We start from the raw sequence: 15,318 nt of genomic DNA, 5'->3' as shown, positions 1-15,318 counted from the left end.
TTTTTTGAGAGTGAAAAATGATGGCATAAAGAAATCCTAAGCTTTGCGCAGTTCCATCATCCAGAATTAGCAACCAGAAAGTCGGTGTTACTGCTGACTGGGAGGCTGCTGGATGCTGTTGTGCCAAGCTAATTTCTGCCTCCTTTCTGCTGCTGCAGCAGCCCTGGCAGGAGCTGTTCTCACTCCAGAAGTCGGAGTTTCAACACAAGCAGGTTCCTGCTGCTGCCAGCAACTGAGTGCTGCTCTTGCAAGTGAGCATCCGCTGTGCTGCGCTCCCCTCGGGGTCCCTGTGCTGCCGCACTGGGAGCTTGGGTTGCAGCTTCAGCATGTTCTGAACTGCTTTCTGGCTTTGGGAAGGGGAACCCCCTTCCCCCAAGGAGCTGCTTGAGCTGAGCTGAGTGCTGTGGGCAGGGAATGCTGCAGCTTTGGGGTCCTGCTGCCTCCTGTGCTGCCCGCCAGGCCCTGCAAGGTGGGGTTTGGGATCCGAGCACTGCGACTGTGGAATGCTGTGGATGTGTCAGAACAGCACTGTACACCACCTCGTTCTTGGAAATATCTGAGCCATTCTTGCTAAAACTTCCCTCAAAATTTCAGCTCGAGGCAGGCGTTCAATATGGGAAACATTAGAGCGAGCTGACTTACACTGCATGAAGCTACAGGCGAGGGATAATAGGGTCTCTTCAAGTGCTGGGGACTGCGGTAGTGCTGCACTCCATAAAGCCTGCAGCAGCCCAGGGCTGAGCCACCTGCACTCTGCTGCAAGCAGAGATGGTGTGGTCCTGTTGGGTCACAGTGTGCTCCCCGTGGGGTGACCCCATGTGTGATGGGGCACTGGCAGCTTGCAGGGTGCTCCCAGCCAGACCTTTGTCCTGGTGGTGCAGAGGAGCCTGGCTAGAAGTCATTCCCAGTGTTGATACTGGGTTCAGTCTTGGTCAGGATCTTCATCGTTGACCTGTATGAAGGGATAGTGTGCACCCTCTGCAAGTTTGCTGATGGAGCGGTGGCTGACACCCCAGAAGGCCGTGCTGCCATTCAGCAAGAGCTGGGCAGGCTGAGTTGGGTGGAGAGGAACCTGGTGAGGTTCAACTAAGGCAAGTGTAGAGTCCTATACCCAGGGAGGAACGACTGCATGCATCAGTACACGTTGGGGGCTGAGCTTCTGGAAAGGAGCTCTACAAAGAGGAAACGGGGTCCTGGTGGCCAACAGTTGACCAGTGGTTGACCAACAGTTGGCCAACAGTTGACCGTGAGCCAGCAGTGTACCTTGTGGCCAAGAAGGCCAATGGTTCTCTGGGGTGCACTGCACTGAGCATGGCCTGCAGGGCATGGAGGTGTTCCCCTCTGCTCTGCCCTGGGGAGGGCACATCTGGAGCACTAAGCACCAGTGCTGGGCTCCCCGGTTCCAAGCAGAGCTGCTGCAGAGCCCAGCAGAGGGTGCAGAAATGGTGGGGCCTGGAGCATCTCCCATAAGAAGAAAGGCTGAGAGCCCTGGGGCTGTTCTCCTAGGGAAGAAGAAGCTGAGAGGGATCTGATCTGAGGCGAGGCAGATGTGGTATTTACAGAGAGGCACGGGGAGTCTCTGAGGAGAGCTTGCACCACTTGCATATTAAAACAGAAATTGCAATTAACAACAAAAAGGGGCATTTTTATAACATTTTTTATTGAAGTCTTAATGAACAAATAAAGAAGCAGAGAAATCTGCATATGTGTTTGTGAGATATAAAACTGACTGAATCGAGATGAAGCAGCGAGAAAACTTGGCCCTTATTTCCTGCTAGATAAGGAAAACAGAACAGCAAAGAAGGGAGAGGAGCAGAGAGGAGCACAGCAGCTCCAGTGAGATTTCTGCAGAATATTCCCCAGGATGATTGACGATACTCCTGCTAATTTTTAACTCTGATTGCTTCTCCTTTTCTTCAACAGAATTTAACTAGTTTGTCTGGGATATCAATAATTAAACACCAAGGAATTATGTCCCGAGCAGTCCTCTCAGATGAGCGTTTGTGATTGTTTTAAAGCGCGCGGCGTCGGGTTTTAGTGCCTCTTTGATAGAATTCTGCTCCTTTCCAACTGCTGACACCAGTAACCCTATAAATTAGCAGATGATGGAGGGAAATCTCCCGGCTGCTTCTGTTGGTTTTATAGTTTGATTTGTTAATAGGAGTTTTGGGTCACAGCCAGGCGTTCCTTAACCGGTGAAGGGAAGGTTTTGTCCACAGTGCAGCACCGATGCCAGGTCCTGGTGCTCTCCACGTGCCACCATCCTGGGATGCTCAGCACCTCATGGGAGCAGCTGCCTGGTGCTGGGGTTGCTTGCAATGGGGCTTTGCTTGCAATGGGGCTTTGCTTGCAATAGGGCGTTGCTTGCAGTAGGGGGTTGCTTGCAGTAGGGGGTTGCTTGCAGTAGGGGGTTGCTTGCAGTAGGGGGTTGCTTGCAATGGGGCTTTGCCTGCAGCAGGGGGTTGCTTGCAGTAAGGGTTTGCTTGCAGTAGGGGGTAGCTTGCAATGGGGGATTGCTTGCAATGCTCAGTGCCCGTCCTGCTGCTGCCTCGCTGCTGTTGCACAGCCGAGGTTTTCATTTATTCTGGAGGGAAAAGCGTTCGCATCCTCCCAACCAACGTGAACCCAAATACAAATAAATTTCTCTCAAAGTGCAGTCGTTGGAGAAAACCAAAGGCCGTTCGTCAGGCTGACATCAGAGGAGCCGCGCTCGCTCTGACAAGCAGCACAGGCTCATGTTTTATTCACCAGCCCTGAAAAATACCTTCCCGAAGAGGGGGCCCATAAATAAACCAGCGTGATGAATATTACACGGGATAAAAACTGATAAAGCAAGAACCCCAGACACAGTGAGGTTGGGGAAGCACGTGGCTGTTGTCGCCTCCGATCCTGCGTGATGTGCAGGGGGCAGGGGAAGGCATCGTGGTGGGAGTGGGCTGAGCCCAGCACCACTCACCCGCGCACCTGTGCCTGTATGGGTGGGGGTGAGCGGTGCTGGGGCCTGGGCAGCCATCCCCATGTGTTTTACTGAGGGTTTGCAGTGGCTGTGAGGTTTGCAGAGCGCTCACTGCACAGCACTGGGCTCCTGCTGGCTTCGTCCGCCTTGAACTTTCAGGAACGTTTTGCCTTTCCTTCTCTCCGCCCAATTTAAAGAAAACAATAGCTCAGCTCCCGGGGCAGCTGTGTCTTTGTGATGGTCTCCCTGTGTCTCTGAACAGTGGGCTGCAAGGAAGCATGCATTCCAAAGTCGTGAGTTCAAAGGCTGCAGGAGGAAGCTTGCACAGATGGATGCTCTGCAATCCCACATTCGGCAAATTCTGTGTAAACTGTGTGCAGATCCCCTTGGAGAAGTTCCTTTGCTCTCCCTGCCGGAGCATCCCATGCCTGATACCTCCCCTCTGCAGGAGGCAGGGCCTTGAAATGAGAGCGCTTTGCTTTTTATTGCGTGGTTTAATTGCTGCCTGATGGTCTGCTCCACCACAAACAGCACCAAAGCACCTTTGGAGGGTGCAGATCTGGGGCCGTGGAGCAGCCCCAAGGGTGGAGCATGGAGGGGTTAATGGAGGGAGCTCTGTGCAAAGTGGTTGGAGTTTATGGGGTGGCCATGGAACAGCATCAGTTGTAATGCTTATGGCATGAGGGAGGGAGATGGAGAGGTGCAGGCATCGGTGCTGCCTCTCCCAGGCTCCAGCCAGGAAGGCTTCATGATGCCCTCCGGTGCTTCTTGTCGTCATGAATCCTGGGCTCTATCAAAGCTTAATCAAGGTGATGGCAATAATGAGGCTGGAAGGGCTGGGGGCTCAGCTGCAGGGGGCTCAGCGCTGTGGGCTGGGGAAGCAGGCCGCACCTCCGGGGAGGGTGAGACCCCCCCATGTCTGCACACTGGGGTCAGCCCTGCTCCCCAGCCCACCCCCACCCACTGCCAGCAGTGTATTAAAAAAACATAATTGATTTTCCTTCCTGCCAGTGCTTAACCCAGACTTTCCCGCTGCAGCAGCAGAGGGCCCTGATTACAATATCTCTGAAGAGGGCACCGTGAGTTATAGTAATGGACACTCTTCTGCCTGTCTGTGCCGCCCATAAATCTCTCCCCTCCTGGAAGTGCAGATGGTCCATAACCGTCCATCATCCCGAGCGAGCGCCGGACAGCCCGGGGTGGGCTGCTCCTCTGAGGCCACATTTCTGCAAGCTCAACGGTTCTGCGGCTCGGCACGAGCTCTCGGTAATGGAGCACGAGCTGCTCCACCACCAGCTGTGATTTAGGGGGGAACGGGCAGTAAATATCCCACAGGCTGAGGTGGGAGGGACAGCGCTGTGGCTGCTTCGGCACAGCAGTGCTCGCTGCTGGCACACGCCAGCACGGTGAGCTGCGTGGCTGTCTCTGAGCCACGTGTGTTGTGTGACCTCCTTGCCTGGTCGCTGTCACCGAGGGGTCCCTGCAAGGTCCCTGCTGTGCGTCCTCTGCACCCGTCCCTGCAGGACCTGTTCTCTCGCAGCCACAGATTTAGGAGCAAACGTGCAAACTGTCCCCCCAGGAGCCGTCCTGGAGGGATTGCAGAGCTCTGAGCTGCCTTCTGTTGGCACGGACCCACATCAGCGAGTGCCCTTATTTACGAGCATCCCTCTGGCATGGCCTTTAAGCGCTTCCATTATGAGTTTTGCATCGTGCTTACTGTGAGCCCAGGCCCCCTGAGACCCCGACGTGGCAGCAGCGACGGCTCTGGGAGCACTGGGCTCACTCAAATTGGGTTGGAGCTCTTGCTGCAGCCATGGAGGGGTCTCTTTCCCTGAGTAATGACCTGGAATTGGATCATGCTGCGTTTATTAGACAGTGAGAGCTGTGCAGGATCAAAGCAAAGCAGGCTGAGCACCACAAAGCTGGGGGAGAGCAGCCCTTTGCTGGCAAACAAACAACCCAGCAGCCCAGGAAGGGATCTGTGCTCCTGATGACAGAGCTGCAGCAATGCTCCAGCAGGAAATCTTTCTGTGGGTCAGAGTCACCTAGCCCATGGGCAGGGCTGTGGGGCCGCAGGCATGGAGCTGGTGGCTGACCACAGGGCTCAGTGCTTTGGCAGCCCTGGGGCTCTCGTCAGTCGGGGCACCACAGCCCTGTGCCCACCCACGCTGGGGCTACCGAGGGCAGCATGGGGCAGGGAGAGCAATTGCAGCAGTAATTAATGGCTGTGCTGGAGGGAGCTGACAGCTCACGGAGCCTGCAGTGCGATGAGCAGCTGGATGCTGCGCTCCCAACAAGCTGCTCCATGGGCTGCTGGGGCCGGGGGCAAGCTCTGCACGGGCTCTGCATGTCAGCAGGCCCCCAGCGTGCCCCTGCTCTGTGCCCTGCAGAGCCGTCCCCGCAGTGAGGAGGGGCTGGGGCTGCTTTGCAGATTCAGGCGGCATCAGCTGGGTTTATTAAGCTAATAAAACAATGTTAAGTATCCGCACACTGGAGCCCCCTGAGGTCTTTTTATGTGCAGAGAGGACCTGAGGGATCCCGGCGCCTCCGAACTGATGATTGCTCTGTCACACTAATAGATAGCAGAGCAGGTAGCACTGCGCCAGGCACTGTTCCTCCACCAGCACTGTGCCCTCAGCCAGACCCCATCTGCTCCTTGAACCGGTGCCCGTGCAGCCCCAGTGCAGCGCTCAGCTCTGTGGGCTGGCAGTGCCACCTCTGTGCACACAGCAGTGCTGTGCTGTGCTGTACTGGTGTGCAAAGCATCACCTCACCCAGCCCCAGGCGTCCCCCTGCTGCACAGGGCGATGCACTGGCAGCATGCAAAGCAGCCGTGTATAATAGATAATAATTAATAGACTGCTCCAGCGGCTAGCTAGGTAAGTAGATAAATAATTTTAATTATCCTTGGGGAGGCTGTAAATTCGCACACAGCCCTTTATTAAACTCTCTGTTTACAACAGTCATTTATATTGTGTGTCATTTTGCATAAAACCCCCTTGGGGCTGAATTGCGCTGCGTAATAATGGCTCTGTTATTAGCAGTGCCTCTGCCCAGAGCCGTGGGGCTCCAGCCATGTGCCAGTGGCCCTGGTGGCATGATGGAGCCGAGGGTGCCAGCAGGACCAGGAGGTTCCCAGAACCCCCTTCAGCTCCTTCCCAGCGGTGTTTGTACCTTTGTGCTGATGGCAGGGTGTTGGTTGTTTTTTTTTTGTTGTTTTTAACCTCCCCCTATTTATTTGCACGGGTCTCTGCAAAGAGCCATAAATTCTGAGCGGTGAAATCCCGCTGCGTCAGCAGTCTGCGAAATGAATTGATATTAAACGCGACAAAAGTCTCTCTCATTCACCCCGACCACTTTCTCCTTCCATCCCCAAAGACGTAATTGAGAAGTGGAGGGCTGGTGGTTGCCATCACCCCTGCCTGGAGCAGCACCATGCTGCCTGTTGCCGGGATCTCATTAATTAGGGATTATTTACCAATAACTGCTCTCCACGCGCTCCCATCCTGCAGAGCACTGCACTCCATGGCCTCTCTGGTTTCCAGTGGCACTCCTGGCAGTGGCTCTGCCTGGCTCTGTGTGCCTTTAGGATCACTTTTTGGGCACAGTGCGCATTGCCCCGCTCTGCTTTCTGTGTGCTGTGTGCACCAGCCCGGCACTGGGGATGGAGCACTGCTTGGGAAGTGCTGGTGCCATCCTTGTGGGCTGGAATCTCCTTTTTTGGTGCATGGCAATGTGCACCCGCTCCCCTGGCACTGACTCCAGCATGTGTGAGAGGAAACTCCACAGCTGTCGTCAAATACGGTTTAATACTCCCTTTTCTGTGTCTGCAGGCAGTGGTGGGGGATGTGGGCAGCCCAGGCTCAGCGCTGGGGCTGTGGGGCAGCGTGTGCCCCCCACACAGAGCTTTCCCTGCTGCAGGGTCGGGGTTATTCGTTATTTTTAGCAATCGATGTTATTGATGCCGTGTGAGCTGGAGGAAGCCACTGGAGGGCTGTTCTTCCAACTCATTACATTTAGAGCTGAACTATCCCCCTTTTATATAAATCCTGACACATAAAGATAAAATACGTTGCTTTCCGTTGAGCCACAGCCCGGACGCGGGGATGGGTTGGTGCTGAGTCAGGGCAGCCCTGCACACACGTGGCCATGGGGAGGGGTCCCCTGGGGGGCAGGGGCAGTGAGCACCACTCTGAGGGCTGTGCTGCACGGCTCCCGTGGGCTGAAGGATTCGGCTGAGCCTCCCAGCGCGGGGCTCTGCCTTGCTCCCTGCCAACCCGGGAGCTTTGGTCCCACATCCTGATGCTGGGGACTCCCCCCGCTGCCCCCAGACCTGGTGCTGGCGAAGTGGCTCCCGCGCACCGTGCTGCCGCTGCCTCATTAGCATTACTACTTGGCCAATCTCCGTGATTAATGTGCTGACTTGAGCAGAGAACCCGGTGCTGAGATGAAATGTAAACCCCGCGCTCCTTGCAGCACGGTCTCGCTCACTCGATGGAATCTCAATCCCCGCGGAGGGGATCGATGCTAACCTGCTTACCGCCAGTGCTGCGCCCGCCCGCTGGGGGTGGTTTAGGGTCAGGAGGTCCCCCCAGGGCTGCCCCCACATGGCACTGAGTGTCCGTGCATCTGTCCGCAGCGTGGCATTCAGCTGCCCCCGGAGAGAGCCCCCCCAGCGTTTCCACTACATCAGCCCAGGGCTTGAGTGGAGCCCAGGCCCGCCTGAGAGGGCTCTTACCATTTACCTTTGTAGTTTTTCATTTAGAGGGCAAAAACACAGAACCCAAACCTCTTTTTAAAGCAATGCATCACTGCATCCCTTCAGGGAAAAGCACTCTCACACCGAGGTTTTCCTGCACTCTTGCTGTCCTCGGTGCCTCCGTTCTGCACTTTCAGAGCACTTGCCCCCCGGCCATTCCTTCTGTGCTCAGGATTTGTTTCTTTAAAAATAATAACAATAAAAAAGACTGTTTTTACTATTGTTCCCAATCGACATTACGGAGATCCATGTTGATGCAAAAAGCCCTCCCTGCTCGCCCTGCAGTGCTCCATGCTCCCCCCCACCTCCATCTCCTACCTGCAGCCTGGTGGTGCCGGGCACCCTGCAGCCACAGCTCCGTTCACCCCCAGACCCCACTGGGCTCCTCAGTGCTGTCCTCTTGCTGTCACCCTTCGGAGCAGAGCTGTGGGCTGTGCTGTGTCCCATCGGTTCTCGGCGAGGAGGGAGAGCTCAGGTTAATTTACGGTGTGTGAGGGAAGCGGGGATGGGAATAGCGTCTGCCCTCTAAATAAGTCATGAAGCAGGATCCCAACAGCACAATTAGAACCCTCCGTTAATGATTATTTATGGGACTGGGAATGCTTATTTAACCTGACTATATTAAATATTAAACCAAATTATAATATTTATAACCGTATTTCCAACAAAAGGGAGCGTTGCGCACTGGGGCAGCAGGGCTGTGCAAGCAGGTGGGGCTGTGCCCAATCCAAGGGTCCCAGGGTCTCCATTCCGGCCATGCCACAGCTCACACATCTGGGACATGAGGAGCAGAGCTGCCCTGAATGGCTTTGCCCAGAGCTGGGCGCTGCCAGGAGGGTGCAGGGCGCTACTGGTGGCACACACTGAGCTGGGGCTGGGGACGCGGATCTGCTGTCCTGGGTCCCAGTGGGGGCCCTGGGGTGGTTGGGACGTGGCCAGGGCTGCAGCCCTCCTGGTGCTGGGGACACTGGGGTCCCGCCAGCCCCACAGCATCCCAGTAGGGATGGGAGAAGCCGTCAGCCCTGGCACGGCCAATGGATGCCTTCAGCAGGGAAACGGGCTGAGCAAAAACAGCCAATTGAATTGATTTCACTTGCAATTGGAAAGTCTATTGGCGAAGCAAACTGTGTTATCAACCTGAAATGAGCTGAGCGATGCTCTCTGCCGAGGAGCACGCTGGGGGCTGTGCTGCATGGTGTGGGGCCCCCTGACCCACCTGCTCCCCTCACTGTGAGGTGCTCTGCGTTCCCACCGTGAGCACAGCAAAGGGAGGCAGTTGGCTGCATTTGGAGTGCAGCATCCATACACCCTGTGGTCTTTGGGCTCTGCCAGCTCTGAATGCTTTCTCTCCATGAAGGCAGGTTGGTAGCATCAGCCCTCTGGGGCTGAATGCCCAATGAGGGCAATGTCTCTGGCATGGGGCAGCCCGCAGTATGGAGGGCAGCAGGATTTCCATCTGCAGAGGGCACTGAGACAGGACCTGTGGCTGGAGTCCTGCGAAGGTTCAATACTGCTGTGACCACTAACGATATTTCAGGTGTGCAATCTAAGGTAATGACGGCGCTAATCAAATCTCAGGCATAAGCTGTGGCTTGTGGGGTCAGGAGGGAATGCACCACACCTTGCACAGGGGTGCTTAATTGCTTTTGTCTTCCCCTGAATCAAAGCAGACAGCTGGGCTGGGTGGGTGTGGGGCTGTGCCCAGAGCTCACAGCCGTGTGCCTGCTGGAATTCAGTTGCTTTTCAGCATTGCCACAGCTCCTGTTCTGCTTGCCCCAGCAAATGTGGGAGGTGAGTGAAAAATCCCTCCAAGTTCCCAAAGACGGTGTGACTGCAGGTTCTGTGGCCTATTGCAGATAAAATGATGATTAAGGGGTCCTACCCTATAAGCAGACAACCATGTTTGACCTTATTTAGGCTCCTAATCAATTTGCCCCCTGTGTGATTAATTGAGATGCTCGCCATTGATTTTCCTTGAGACAGGAGGATCAGCGGAGGTGGGATTTGCAGGGACGGCTGTGGGGAGAGTGCAGTGTTGGTGGTGAGCAGTGCTAAGCCCTGTGCAGAGCAGGGGTATCCCTTCACTGTGGCTTTGGGTCTCGCAAACACCGTGTGGTTGGACATGGGGGTATGGGAAGGACTCTGTGATTCTGGGACTGGGGTGGACTCAGAGGGGGCAGGAGGATGGGGCACATTGTGTGTCTGTGCTGCAGAGCCCTGCAGAGCTGCTGGCTGTTGTATGGGATGAGTTATGTGCTGGGGGATTCGGTGCTCTGGTCAATTATTACAGGCAGTAAAGCACCCTGCTGCTGTTTTCCCTTGGCGGAGCTGAAGGTGGAAGGACAGGGCCATGTGCTCCCCTGCCCACAGCTCCCAGCCCCACTCCTGGACCCCTCCACCCCACAGTGCCCTCCTGCCCGTGTCTGCATGGTTTCAGCCTCCCATTGCCATGGGAAAGTCTCAGCATAGCAGCCACGGGGGGAGCTGGGACCCCCTGCCTTGAGCACCCGTGCGGGGTGGGGTGAGCAGCATCAGGGCCCCCTCCATGTGAGCTGCCCACAGCCATCAGGGTGGGCAGCGCTGTGCCCAAAGCTGCCTGCGTGAGGTGAAGGACCTGCAGCACGGATGATTGGAAAGGATTTTCTAGTTAAATTGCTGAGCAGATGGATTTACCCTGGACTGGTCCTTGTGGACTCTGGAACATTTTCTCTTCTGTCACGGTTCCTTTTTATGACCTGCCATTTGCTCCAGCAAGCAAGTAGAGAGCTTTTGGCGTCCCGCTGCCACCGGGAGCACGTGGGCATCGCTGCTGGGAGCTGCGAGCTTCTTTTGAGGAACACAACCACAGCCAGCAGGGCACCGGGCTCAGCCCAACCCTGTGCTAGCAGCATCCATCAGCACCATGCTGCCCTGTGCTCTGCGCACCTCCTGCCTTCCACCACCCATCCCTATGCAGCCCTGAGATGATGCCACCTCTTCTCCGAGCAGTGTCATCCTCCGGGTGCAGGTGGCATTCCTCTGCAGGGTGGTGGCAGTGGGCACAGGGGCTGTGGTGGCCCTGGGGAGGGCAGGCACTCCGCTCGCTGCAGCATCGATCACGTGGCTGCTTGGGTTTCCACTGTTCCTGTTTGCGAGCAATATTTCTCTTTCTTAGAAGAAGGGGAAAAGATGACACACGATCTTCCACTGAAGCCTTTCCCCTTCCTCCAGCGGTGTTTCTGCCATTTACATTAAGGGCTGCACCAGCTTGGAGTAAATGGAGCAGGTTTGCAATTAGTTTTCAAAGTACTTATCTCATTAAAGTAAATGAATTATTGATTTAGTGACACTCATGCTTTTAGTGAGCGGCACCGTGCCATCGCCGCTCCGTTCCCTGGCTCGCCATGGCCGGCCCTCGCACGCTCCTTCCTTGCACGCACGCGTGTGCGGCTGTGTGCCCGTCCCTCCCCGTGTGAGCCTGGTGCCGGGTGCCCAGCTGGATGTCCCTCAGCATGTGGGGCTGCAGGAGGGTGAAGTGCTGCTCCACGGCCAAACGTTGATGGCTGCGCCTGCCTGCCCTGCGCCAGCTGCTGACTCATCTCTTTTACGCTGCTCTGTCGAGATTTAATCTCTCCCGTAAGAGAAAACACTCTGTTAATGGGAACCCACCTGCCCATGGCTGCTTCTCTCCCTGTGCCAGCACAGAGGCTGTGCTGCAGGCAGGAGCTCAGCACTTGGGGTGTGCACCCAGCAGCACAGCGTGGGCACATCACTCCTTGCGCAGTGCTGCTGTGCTGTGGATTTGGGCACAGGAACCTTTTCCTCCTCTTTCTCTTCCTTCTCAGGGTAGCGTTGTCTGGGGAAGACAGTGCAGCTGGAGCTGAAGGTCAGCGTTGTTCCAGGGCACTGCACGTCCATGGGTGCCCAGCCAAGTGACAGCTGTGTGCCAACCGTGAGCCAGAGGTGTGCGATCTGTGTGCCAGCTGTGATCCAGCTGTGTGCCAGCCACGTGCCAGCCACGTGCGACCCGTGACCAAGCCGTGTGTTAGACATGATTAGCTGTGTGCCAGCCATGTGCTAGCCATGATGAGCCAAGTGCCAGCTGTGTGCTGGCTGTGTGCCAGCCAAGTGCTAGCCACCATTGAGTCGTGTGCCTGTCATGATGAGCCTCGTGCTGTCCGGTGTGAGCTGTGATTGAGCCGTGTGCTAGCTGTGTGTGAGCTGCGTGCTAGCCATGATGAGCCATAGAATCATAGAATGGCTTGAATTGGAAGGGATCTTAGAAATCATTAGCCATGTGTCGGCCTTCTGCTAGCCATGATGCAGTCATGTACTAGCTGTGATGAGCTGTGTGCCAGCCATGATCCAGCCACGTGCTAGCCATGTTTTAACACTGTGTCAAGTGTATGCCAGCCAGCATTGTGCAGCAAAGCAGAGCAGGTCTGCTCCGTCCAGGCAAGAGGCATCTGCTGACAATATCTGAGAGGAGGGTACGGGAGAAGAGCAGTGCTGTGCTGTCAGTGGCAGCCAAGAAGTGACTGCACTTTTTGGATGAGAGCCAGCAGCTGGGCAACTCTCCCAAACAGTCACTCAGCCCTGAAGCTGTCCCAGTGCCCATCCCGGTGCCCATCCTGGTGCTGTGGCTCTGTTCCCACTGCAACAAAGCTGCAGGGAGGGGTACATGGGTTTGCATGGCCGCTGCCCATATTGCAGCAGAGCAAGAGGTGATGGGGTGCTGGGTGCCTTCAGAGCTTCCTTATAGGTCAGAGCATCCCATTACATATATCCCTGCTAACACAGGGACCTGCCTGTGGGCTGCAGCCCTCGCCCCATCGCTGTCTGCATCAGTGCTGGGAATGGGGCGTTCCATCTTTCTGAGTTTAAGGAAAAAATAAATAAAAAATCCTTCTCATTTAATTAAAAGTGTTGACATTGTGCCTGGCCATCCCGCCCGCCAGAGAACGTGGTTATAAATTAAACATTAAACCTTTAATGGCCCATAAAGAAATATTCGCTGCTGCTTATGTATATAGGGGATATAAATAGAGAGGGCTGCTGGGGGAGGGGCAGGATATTATTTTTCCTCAGCCAGATAATCTTTGCTAATGAATTTAATTAAAAGAAAAAATTAATTTAGGATTTTTGGTGGAGGGAATGGGGGGGTGGGGGGTATCGGAATGTACTTTGGGAAAGTTCTGCTGAGAAGTTTCTTGGGAAGGCACAGCGCTGGGACTGAGGGTGGGGGGGTCTTCCCTGGGTGCCCACTCAGGGCTCCCCTTGCCCATATCCCACCACCTGGTGTCAGGATGGCTCAAAGGGCTCCTGAGCTCGGAGGAGAGCATGTCTGAGGATGGGAGCAGGCAGTGGTTTGCCACTGGTGTGGAGACATCCCTGCGCTGGGGACCGGGGCTTCCCGCCTCTGTGCGCTGAGCTGGAGAACGTGTCTAGCTGGGCTGGAGCTTTCTGGAGGGTTTTTATCATAAGAGCACTAATGGAAGTCAGCACCAGCCTAATGAGCTGTGTTCCTCCATGAATCTGATTCATTGAGGCAGGAATTACCATAATTGATTATCCTGCTGTGCGGCTGAGAGCGGTGTTTGCTAACAGAAGTGCCTGGGAACCCGCTCCGTGCTTCCAGCACTGGGGTTGTGCCTTCAGGTTGAGCTCACGTGGGGCCCCGGAGCAGCCCTGGGGCTGCATCACTATGGGGCCAGGGGAACACAAGGGGACATAAGGGGACAGCAGCTCTGTGGTGTTCTCCAAGCAAAGGTCTTCAGGTGCGGAGAGGTTGCTGGGACTCTGCGCCTTGAGGTCTGCAAAGAAGCGGTGAGCAAACAGAAGCAATCCTCATCTGCTCTCTCTCAAAAAAAAAAAAATCCCGTGCCATATGAGCCGCTCTCATTATTTTTGAGGGTCTGACATGATTGATGAACATTCGGGTTGGCACCGTTGCCAAAGCCAATTAGCTGAAGTGCAGCTTTCAGGAAGTTTTCTTTGAAATTCGGTGATCTTCTCCAAGAAGTACCCAGCACTGGGACAGGAGGGGCAGGAGGGGATGGGGTCTGACATGGAGTGTCCCTGAGTGACGCTGCACACTGCAGAGCCAGGAGCACCAGCCAAAGCTGTGCCCGGTGCCCCCCAGCCTGGCTGCCTGCTGCTAACAGGGAGCGTTCCCAGGGCTCCTGAGAGATAGCATTTGTGTTTATCCACGCATTCTAAAATTTTGCCTGTCAATGAGCAAATAGCGTTGCCTGTAAGCAGGTTTAGCAATAGCAATCATTGATTTTAATTCTTCCTCCTCTTTCTTGTCTTTATTCTTAGAGAGCCCAGCGCGAGCACCGCAGGAGGAACTTGGCTGCATAAAGGTACAGAGCTGTCCCCTTCTGACGAGCCCGCAGTGCTCGTGTGCCCCGCTGCCCAAACCCTGCGCCAGGGTCCCCCTGGGGAGGCAGGGACTGGGAGCTGAGAGCTGCATGTGTGGGGCAGGGAGATTTGGGCTGCGTGGGGTGGGATGGCAGAGGTGCAGGGAGGGCTGCTCCGGCCCTGGGCACCCACCCCCGGCACTGAGCCAGGTGCAGAGTGGCATGAATGGAGTGAGTCCAGGCAGCACCGCCGGGGCTGTGGTGTCTGTGGGGTGTCCGTGTGTGCTGGCGGTGCTGTCTGTCTGTGCGCTGTGCGGCTCTGGGAGCATTCCTTATGGCTGTCTGCTGAAGGGCTGTGTCCTCACTTGGGTGATGCCATTCCCAGGATGGTACCCCAGAGGGATGCTGCTGGCTCGTGGGGTAACAGCCTGGCTGCTGCGCAGCTCGCTGAGCCCCAGGGTGGTGCTAATGGAGCAGAGAGCTGTGTGGGGAGGAGAGCTCTGGTCGTGGTGGGGTGAGGATGGCTCAGGTGTGCCTGGAAGTGTGCTGCTCTATGGGCTGACGGGGACTGTGAGTCTGCCAGAGGAGTACAGAAGAGCCGAGGGCATCAAAAGGCCCACGCCCAACCTGCCCTGGGCACCAGGAGCTGGCAGCGGACGCATGGTGCAGGCAATGGGGTGGAGCTTGTGGGCAGAGTGTTCTCTGCTACAGTCATTGTGGGGAGCACGCAGGTCCTGGGCACCCATCGTGTCACCACTCAGGGCCGTGCTCTGGGTGGGGGATGCAGCACAGCTCTGCACGCCCAGGATGGAGCCATGCAGCCACCCACTCTTGTGCTGCCACTTCGGGAGAGGCCTTTTGGGATGAGCTCACAGACACCATGGGCTGGGGCACAGCTTGCCCCAAGCCTGCATGGCTGAGCGCTCAGAGAGGAGATCTCCTCTGCAGCAGTGGAGACACAACTTCTGAAGCCTTGTTTTGACACAGGCTGTCTGCAAAGGTGCCCATGGGGTGAAGGTAGTCCTTGAAAAAGGGGCTGGGAAGGGCTGGTGGAGGAGGAGGTGACAGCACTGTGAGCAGAACTGGGCAAAGAGGAGCTGCTCTGCAGAGCTGGGGTGATGCCCCACCTGGCTGGCAGCCCCTCGTTGGGTCTCAGCTGTTGTGGTAACAGAGGTTTTATTTGGAATCTTGTGTCAAAATGCAGCAGGGAGCCTCTGCCCTAAGAGGACAGCATCCTGCCTGTCCCACCAGCAGTGCGGGGT

This window comes from Meleagris gallopavo, chromosome 20, assembly GCF_000146605.3.
Source record: "Meleagris gallopavo isolate NT-WF06-2002-E0010 breed Aviagen turkey brand Nicholas breeding stock chromosome 20, Turkey_5.1, whole genome shotgun sequence".
Classification (NCBI taxonomy): Eukaryota; Metazoa; Chordata; class Aves; order Galliformes; family Phasianidae; genus Meleagris; species Meleagris gallopavo.
This window is presented reverse-complemented; position numbering follows the sequence as displayed.